General features: G+C 37.5%; 1 long non-coding RNA gene across 1 annotated transcript; it reads left to right on the forward strand.

The window, feature by feature from the left end:
- The first annotated feature begins 375 nt into the window (after positions 1 to 375).
- On the forward strand, positions 376 to 9,979 carry LOC134477374 (uncharacterized). Its single transcript, XR_010049405.1, has 3 exons — positions 376 to 530; positions 6,555 to 6,657; positions 9,433 to 9,979. It is a non-coding gene; the product is annotated as an uncharacterized LOC134477374 (long non-coding RNA).
- The last annotated feature ends 313 nt before the right edge of the window (positions 9,980 to 10,292 follow it).

Here is a 10,292-nt window from a genome sequence, read left to right on the forward strand (position 1 = left end):
CGGTTGGACAGCACTTAGTAATACTACTTAAAGTATAATACTATAAGGGTTACAATTCCATTATTGGTGGTTAACATATAGATTATTATCAAGTATCATCAACTAACTGTGCTTATTCCGCTAGAAGAATTACAGTGAATCTATTTCTCTGGGTAATATGAATGATGTTAACTTGGGGAAAGACTTCTATCCTTAAGTTGGGAATAGATGTCAACAGTTCCAGCGAGGCTTCCAAATCCAGATGACCTAGTTAATTTTATTTCAGGGCAGTGAACAGATGGCGAGTGTTCTCAGTCTATCTGGCATTAACCTGCACTCTGTCACCATAAGACTTAGCGGTGGCAGATGGCAGTTGCATTAGCAAACATTCAGTTCTCTCTCTCCTCTATCCTTCCTTTAGGACAGAGGAAGGCCCAGCCGTGGCTCAGAGCTGAGTCACGCTGTGGCCACCTCTCCAGTAAAGCCTGAGGAATGTCAAGTCACCGGAAGACCTCAGTCATCAGGGATTTCCGGTTCACCTCAGGCAACAGGTACAGCTGGGGCCTCTTCAAAGGTCTGTGGCTCGTACACTTTCAATGCTAAGCCTGCCTGGGGTCCAGTGCCACCCCAAAGCCAGGTGGAACATGTGTATGTGATGGATGGGATTTTCTTGCCCTCTCATGAAAAAGCAGCTGGATATATAAACAGCCTTTCTTGGCCTCTGTGGACTTTTCTGGATAGAAAAACAACCAGCCATACTTAGCTGTGTTTTCCAGCAACATGAATCATTAAACTTTCTTGGTGGACCACTGACAGCGGCAGGGCAGCACTGTGGATTTCTCTTTTTAAAGGAAAATAGCTATTTTCCAAAATCCAGATGATATTATGTTATAGATACTATGCTTGAGTGTCTACACATTCATGAGTGACAGCTTAATAGCCACACAACTATAGTAAAATGATGTTAGTGTTTAATTTTTGAACTCTTTCTAAATCACCATATCAGCGTTAGTTGAGACAGGAAAGTTTCTATTTTGGGAGATAGTTGAAGTTTTAGATAATTGATAATATAATCTGCATTTTAAAGGACTTTAAAGAATAAAGCCATGTATGCCCCAAAAAGCGAGTGATTTAATTGATTATTATCTCTTGTTTTAGGGGCGCATGGTTTTCAGTAAGACCTTAAATTGTTAAGATTTCACACATTCCCTTTCAATTTTGATATCTCTCATTCCTAAGCTGGTCAGAGATGTGCAAGACCCAATCAAGAAAAATGTGACTAATAATATAAATTATACATGTTCCACAATGAAAATTTGCTAACGGTAGAGCTGTGCAACATGGCAGAAAAGATTCTGTATCAACCAACTCTGTGTAAGAAATGGCAGATAACAAGCAATGCCTGGGGGCTTATTACTTAAGTCCCCTGAAATGTGTGGAAGGACAAAATTCTTCTGACCTTGATCAGGGTGACTATTTACCAGTTAATATAAAAAGCTTAGCAGTAAGTTGCTGTCTGTTTTTGCACTGAAGCTCTGTGTTATTGTATAATGATATACAACCACTTTAGCAGTTTAAATAGTACTGGCCTTATTGGTTGCAAAACTCAGGGTACATTATTCCCTGCATATTAGCTTTCAGGAGCTAACAAACAGCTCGCTTAAATGTGTTGACAGTGCATCAGGGTGATTTAGTACACAGCAATGCCAATCTTTGAGTTACAAATTAGTTACTTTAGATGCATATGTTAGGGCAGGCACTTTTCTGAATTTTGTATCCATGAATATATTGATTAAAACATAATGAATTTAACAGAATAACAGAATGCAGTCATCCCATCTAATGGATGACTTCATTTCCAGTATTTTAAAACATCTTCTAAAATTTGGCTGAGATACTCAACAAGTGGGTTATTTTATATACATTTTATTAGCTATTTGCTAGAATATTTCTTTGAACAAGAGCTCTAAAAATTCTGAATTTAAAGGAAAATATAACTTTTCTATTTTCTTAAATAGAGATACAGAACACACTGTTTTTTCCCCCAGTGGTTACTGTAAAAGACTATAAATTAAGTGAATTCTGGTATCCTAAAAAATATAGATTCTTGCTTTGTTTTATTTCATTTTTCTTTCTTTCTGAGTTATTCATACAATTGACTAAATACTCTGCTTTGATTTTCTAGAAAGGACTACATAGATTTATTTGTGTTAATCTCACAAGAAGAGTGCCAAATGTATTTTTTCTGTTGGCTTTAGAGGTGCTTTTGGAGTTTATAAATATTTTAAAACATAGAATCATTGAATTTTAGAGAAGTCATGGACTAAATTCATCTGAATGTGGTAAATCTCAGAGAGTTTGAGACTCAAACAAGGTTATGAGATAGAATAAAGCTGTGATAGAATAAAGATGCTTCTGCTTTTGATGCTGATACAACTAAATATTAATATGAGGTGTCTAGGATTCTAGAATGTAAAGACAGACAAGAGGGAGCTATGACTCAGCTTCTTACCTCAAGTGGCAACCTGTAAAGAAAAAAAATTAAAAATATCCAATATGAAATGCAACACCAGGAGATGGCTATCACCAGAATCTTGAATATGTTCTTTTATCAGGCAGCTGTCTTATACAATAAATGGTGATGTTTCAATCACAATTGATTTTTATATACATGATACGTCTTATACAATGTGATAATTCTTTTACTATGTGGAAGAAAAATATAGATTGTTGGGTAGCTCCTGGAAGGCAAGTAAGAGAAAAGAAAGGTAAGCAGGGCCCCAGCTCTCCAAAGACAGAATGTGCAAAGGTGATCTTCACAAACTTCCTAGCTTCTGCCAGTTCTAATCAGGGCTGTGAAGGAAAGAAGATCAGTGACAAATTCTTATGAAGTATTCCAAGTACTCTGTTAAATGTTTTATGTTGTACTTTTTCATTAGGAACAGGTTGACCGTGGTGAAGATGTTGAAGATTTTTCCCAAGATCATGTGACAAAGCTAATAGTTGAATCCAATTTTATTGGAAACCCAATGTTCTTTTTTAGATACAGCTCTAGAATGGCTAAATTTTATAGGCAAAGAGAATGAGATATAGAAAGTCGTGTCACATGAGTGCTTGGTAAATTTCAAAAGGCCAAGATGTTAGGATGAAAGTCTTTGCAAATCAGATCATAATAATTGGCTAGTATCCAACAGCTGGTTGCTAAGTAACTGTTGTCCAACTGCTAAATAGCTTGGAATTGGGTAGGTGGAATATTTACACCATGGAAACTGGCAACTGCTACAAATCAGGGCTGTTTCCACAGTATCATACTAGGTCCTAGGATGCTGAGGTTTGGGCACAAAAGGAATTAAGGTGAAATACTGGAAGAGGAACTAGAAACACAGATTGAGGTCAATTTCTACGGAGCCCAGGTAAATGTGAGGTAACTGTCTTTTGGGACTGCCAATTAGATTATGGCATTTTTCAATTTATAACCATTCAGTGGGTCCCAAGTAGCAATAAAATCTAAACTTCTTTAGGACAGGGCTGAATTTTCTCTTTTAAGCACTATATTTGTAATTTTTTCCTTTCTCATCAAACTCCAACCATGCTGGTCACCCCATCTCAGGAGCTTAACAGGCCAATCTCATTGTGACTACAGTCCCCTGCATTAGATGCTCTTCCTGCTTCAGGTTTTGTATAGCTGTATTCTTTAGATCTCAACTTAATCGATACCTCCCAAGAAAGGCGTTGATTGCCCTCCAAATCCAGCACAGCTGCCTGGTCACTCCTTTTCACACCTGTCTTTGGTAGCACTCTGCTTAGTACTTAAGGGCATGGCTCAGGGATTAAATACCTTTCCTCAGACCCAGACTTGGAGGGCCCATTATTCCTACATCACTTATTAGCTGTGAGTCTATCTGAGTTGCTTTCAATTTCCTATTTGTAAAGTGGGATGTAATTATTTCCTTGCGATGGAGTTTCTGTAGGAAGAAGAACAGTGACTGGTTCATGATTGCATTCAAGATATATTATTTTCACTGATAACTGATACTCACTGTCCCATTTTCTCAATTAGAATATAATTGCAGTGAGTCATCTTTCCTCTTTGCTTTAGAGTGTTCCTATTACTTATTTGGAGAAAAGTGCCTGGCTCTGAGTAGGCAGTGGGTTTAGAGGAAGCAGTGTGAAAACGGCTGAGCATTCAGGGTTTCTTGTTTTCTTTCTTGAGTTCTCTCAGCTTTCTGTGTCACTGCTGTGCCTGTGACTTCAGAACAGTTGAAATCAGCATAGGGTGATAGTATTGTCACATCGAGGACTCGATGACCATGAGAGCCTCCACCCTCTCTCTATAAGGAGTAGAACATTCTGTAGCCCCTGGTGGTTTCAGAAATGCAGGCTCAGTGTTTTCAGACCTTTCATTTATGAAGAGGAGACACAAAGGTAGACTTTTTGTTATTTGGTATTAAATTACTCATCTATTAAATGTTTAGAAACAATTCAGCAGATTTTAAAAGATGGATGACCACACACACCAAGTCTACAGGCTGACTTTGCCCAAGGAACACCATCTACAACTGTGACCTTGAACATGACCTTTGGTTTTCAGTTGAGAGTTCAGTCCTCTCCCCTCACTGTCTGTCTCCTTCTAGGCAAACTGCCTGAACCATATTCTGTAACTTCATTTTCTGAGGAAGCTGAAATTTCTTGAAATGCAGTTTTCACTTTCCTGAGTATCCCTGGGAGATTCACATTGTTCTTACACACAGTCTCCTTCACAAGGTGCCTTTGCCCTGGATCTTATCCCTGGGGTTGAACAGAATATTCTCCAAGAGCTGCCATGGTCATATCAAAGTAGAGGATGCCAGGGAGGCCAGGATAAGGAAGGTGGGCAGTTTGAGTTTTTTTGTTTAAGTGTTTGTTATTGCAGAAAAATGTCACCTAAGGAAAACAGTTTCCATTTATTATTTCTCCTTTCCTCATTTTTCCGGTCTTCTGATGCACTGTTAACATATTCTGATTAGTATCCTTGGTCTAGTAATTTCCTTGGAGTGACACTGGGAAGGTAATTATGACAATAAGGTCTTTTCATTTCATTTACCTTCTTAGGAACATTAGGGGCTATGGGTAATCTAGAATGAGGGTTTCCACTTTTTAGGACCATTTTTATTGTATGCTTCTATTAATTAAAAAAATTAAATGTGTCCACATATATGAAAACTTATTTACTACTTCATTTGCATTCTAATGTTCTAATGTATTGTGCACAATACATTAGAGACACTTAAATAGGATTTCAAAGTAGCAAGAAAATATAGATATGAACTCTATGGTCTTTTTCCAATCCATGGAGGATCATAAAGTTTACTTCACAGAATAGACATCTCTGGATCTAGAGACAAATCAGATTCCAGAGAAGGTGAGTGAATGACTCGCATTTATTTATTTATTATGAGAAATTTGATCCAGGATCTTTACCCTGAGCTGCACCCCCAGCCCTTATTCAATTTTTATTTTAAAACAGGGTCTTGCTAAGTCACTAAGTTCTCATTCTGGGCTTGAGATCTTCTTGCTTCATCCATCCAGAGTACTAGGATTACAGGTGTGGGCTACCATGTGATTTTGAATTGGTTTGCGGATCAGCTTTCTACTGGAATGCTGAAGGGATGGAAGTGCCCCAGCCAGGAAGTAAGCCAAGTTTATCCCTACGGTACAGCTACTGAGAATCTCAGCTGATTTTAGGATCGAACAGCTCTTTGTTGGGTTTTTCTTAAAAACTGCAGGTTTATGTCTCTTTACGCTCTTTTATTTCCTTATGTGTTGGGGCCACACAGACCACCGAAAGCATATTAAAACGATAGGAACTGCTTACATGTGGAACAGTAAAGTTGAGAATCAATCCCAAGTCACCAAGACTGCTTGCTCCAGATACCATGAAGCCTCCCTGTGCTTGCTGAACTGTCTGAACTCAGCACTCTGGCCCCAGCTCTCCTGTTCTCTGTGAAGAGAAAATGTGTCTCAGCATTATGGTGGTGTATTTACTGTATTCTGGATTAATGATTTTGTAATGTCTGGCCTGAACCACAATGCCTGGAATGAAGTTAAAAATGAATGTAGCAATACGGGGCTTCCTTTTCCTTCCCAAGTCTCAAACATAGATTTCTTTTTAACAGCTGTTTGCTACTTGACTAGAATAACAGTACTTGTGAAAATGTCAGAGAAAGAGCTAGCGACACATCTGCTCCAATATTCCATATTTTTGTAAAGCTGGAAAAAATTTTTCGATTGTAGGAAATCCCAATACTCGTGTAAGGATAATATCACTTTAATTGTAAAAGGTTATATCTGACTTCTTGTTTCTTTACATACCCTTTTTTCCCCCCAGGAATATAGCTGAATACTGATGCTAATTTGTTTGTCAGATATTCTTTTGCATCCCAGTAAAAAACTGATGTACCTTTGCATTTTACTAAGTATTAGGTTTCCACTATTAATCCTATGTCAATCATTGGTAACTACTGCAATTATGTACAGTTGGTTTGAAAAAAAGGATGTATGATCTTGAAAGTTTTCCTGTCTTCTTGTCATTTCAGGATGTCTTCTACATTTCTTTACCCTGAACTCTTCAGAAATTAAATTTCATTAAGTGAAATCATTCCTTTTCTAAAATAAGAACTCACTCTGACTTGGACAAAGGTAAATTATACGTTCCTTTTACTAAGCTGTCAAGACCAATTGGCTTGCTTTTATAGTCTACATTCCCTGTGAGCATCTGTGCATGTGTGTGCTGTGAAAAAAAGACAGCTGGTTGAAATGTTGCATTTTGACAAATATTATCAATGGTTCGGCGTTAACCTGGGGTGACACGACAAATGGTATTCAGTTGAAATTATTTCTTGGGTTGTTGACAATTAAATCAGTACCTGGCATAGGCAAATAGAAAATGTGTTTACAATATCTCTGGTGGGCCTAGAAGGCCAGGATGTGAGGAAATTCAGTAGCTGATCTGCCTTCTCCACCTTGCAGACATGTCATGGCTGGGAGAATCTGTGGGTAATGTTATAGGAATAAACAGAAATCTGAATAACAATGGCCTTTGCCAACTAATTTGAATTGATCACTTTAAGGTAGGCAAAGTCCTCCCACTGGGCTCTGACAGCATTCTAGACTAACCCATTTATCTTCCCTTTGCTTCCATGGGCATAAGGCATCTTGATTGTTTACCCTCATTTCTATTTACTGGCAATGGAGCCTGGTTTTTTCATGACCATCACAGCTGTATTTTCTGGAACAAAAAGCCCTATTTGGAGTTGTCAAGGCTTTAACTACAAACATATGAAGAAATAGAAACTTTTTCAATATCCAAAGATTCGATTTTTTTAAAATGTTACAATACAAACAAAACTGTCTAAGAATTCCCTCCTAACTCGTTCACTTTGTCTCCGCCGGAAAGTTGAATCTATTTATCTTCTGCTAAAACAAAAAACAAAAAACAAAACACCTTCAGCTTCTAAACTGACACATTCCAATGGGGTTCTAGTCCTTTTCTGATCAGGCTTATGATCCTTTATGTCTTCTATAGCTTTGTCTCTGAACCTTAACTTTACTGTTTTTATACCACAATTGCTCTCTACTCCTTGTCTTTAATTGTTCTTAAAAAGTTGAAAAATAATGGCCATCAAAAATCCTCTCTGCAAACTCCAAAAAAGATTCCTCAAAACTTAGAACTAGAAAGTCCATTGACCTAACTATTCCCTTCTATGTATCTTCTTGAATGTGTTAAAGACATCATTTCTCAGTGATACACCCTTAACCATGTTACAGCAGCACAATTCACAGGAGCTAAATCTTGGAAATGGCCTATGTGTCCATCTGCAGATGAGTGGATAAAAAATGTAACATTTAAAAAAAATGTAGCATTTATATACAATAGAGTACTACTTTGCCATTTAAAAGATAAACTTGTGTTCTTTTTAGGAAAATGGATGTACCTTGAAACCATAATATTAAGTAAAATAAATCAGATGCACATTTAAATATCCCACAGTTCCTGCTATATGAAAAATCCACAATGTAAGTGGAAAGCAAAAACAGATAGACAATAAGAAGTCAGGAGGTAGAACTTTCTCGAATGGAAAGGGGACCAAGAGGTGGAGGAGGGGAAAGAGGAGAGGAAGAGAAGTAGAATGAGAAAAAGAATTAAGAAGGGTTATGTGTGTACACCAACTCCACACAAGTAAACATTATGTAAGTAAACATGTACTAAAAAGAAAAAGTTCTTTGCTGAAAAATGATTTATTTTTGTCCATAGGGTTTTCTAAGTTTTCCTTTCTCATTTGTTTGCTTGCTTTTGTTTACTAGCTAGTCATGAAAGCTCACTCCTGAGGTTACTTATGCTTTTGAACTCACTTTGAGGACTAATTTTGTATGGGAGTATTACTTCCATAGGGTGATCGATATGAATGTTAATTTCACTGTTATTCCTTTTTTCTCTAGTTTGCAGAAAACAGATTTCCATATGACATTTTCAAAAGCTACCTTAACTTTGATGGGCCTAGCTACTAAATATCATTTATTCACTTTGTGTTTAAGGAAATCTCGAATGTATAGTAACTATACATTATGGAACAACTAAAATGCCTAATTTTAAATTTCTCTTTAGAGATTTTGATCTTTTTTCTTGATTATGCCCATGTCCTCAAATATTATTGTCTCCTTACTGGTTTCCCTTAGGTCTCCTCTTGAGGATGACTTTCTGAGAATCTCCCCTTAGTATTTTAAATTATCAGACGGTAGCCATTATTAATGGTCACAAATTTCAGTTCTCTCTATCTCTGTTATGAGACTTAATATTCTAAATCTCCCTGGAATGTCAGATGGACTCTGTTAGATGGACTCTGGATGTGTAAGGATGTGCCGTGTACACTTCCTGCAGAGGTGACGCGAACCTCTGTGTTCCCCTAAGTCGGTTTTTCTGTTATCGTGAACCAGGTATGGTCCAGATGGAGGATCTTGTTAGCTTTCTTTACCTGATTATACGACACTGAACAGCTGTACTATTGACTCAGGCTGAATATGTAGTATAAGCGAGAAATTCACCTTTGTTGTTTTAAGTAACAGGAGCTTCATAGTTCATTTGTTATCGAGGTAAAAGCTACTCTATCCTGATTAATAAAATCACTACATGTGGAACAGCTTTTAACAATAACAAGCGTAATTTCTACTGGCAGAGGAGGCATAAAACCTCGGATTCTAACAAAATGACAAATTCATCTTCATGCCCATAAACTGTGAAAGGAATGAGTTTTTTCGGGCAAGATAACATTTTGATTTATTAAACTTGGAGTAATTCAGATACTTAATCTATTTTAAGCACCCAAAAATGCAAATTGCTTTTTGGTTTGCAGATTGGATTTACTTTCATAGCACTGTTTTCTGCAAACTTATTGTCTTATTCCTATTTTATTTTAGAAAACTTTTATATGTAAGGAGGCAACTGAACAGCTCAGCTTCAAGATTCCACCCCACCCACAGGCTCAACTGTAGTATGGTGCACATGACTTCCAGCTCTCCTGGGTCCAGAAATCTGTACGTGTTTCACCTCCCAAGCCTGCCTTGAGTGTCTTGATTGTCCTTCATTCCCGAGGCTTTCCTCGACGTCTGGTCTCCACTCTCCATTTAAACATAATGTTTTGACTCTACTTGCTTCCCACAGCCTCGTCTGGGACCTGGGTATCAATCCCTCTTTGTTCTTCAGCTAAGGCTTTTTTCCCTTCCCCTCTCTCCCACTTGGTCTCAGCTCCTGCAACTTCAGCCCTGTCTACCACATTCTTAGCAAAAGAGATCAGTAACAAGAAGCAGACAAAAAAAGTCAAGAGTAATAGAAATTATTTTTGTGTTTGATTTCAGGAAATCAATCTCATTGTTTCTTATTCTTCCCTGATGACAGTTATGTATGTGCTGGGTGATTAGTAGGTTACCTCTTAAAGGTGTTGTCGTCTATCCAGATGAACTTCCTTTGCTGTCCTAAAAGTGAGATGTGAAAACATAGAGAAAGAAAAACCACTTGGTAAAAGATTGTTTTCTTGTCATTCAGGTGGATTAGGCAAACACAATGGGAATGAGAATCTCAGTTGTTATCTCAAGTTCTTTGTCTTCATGTGTCATGGCATGGTCATGAGGTTTTGAGAGTGTAATTCTCAGTATTGTCTCTGAAATAAGGTTCTATGCAAGTTAGCGCCTCAACATGAGAGCCAGAAACTTCTTGTAAAGACCCTCCAGTGCTATCTAGTTTGTTTACATCTCTCCCTGGTTCTTACAAACAAAAAGGA

The sequence above is a fragment of the Cavia porcellus genome, unplaced genomic scaffold, assembly GCF_034190915.1.
Source record: "Cavia porcellus strain 051 isolate PalLab524CR breed Dunkin Hartley unplaced genomic scaffold, mCavPor4.1 scaffold_8, whole genome shotgun sequence".
NCBI classification, from domain to species: Eukaryota; Metazoa; Chordata; class Mammalia; order Rodentia; family Caviidae; genus Cavia; species Cavia porcellus.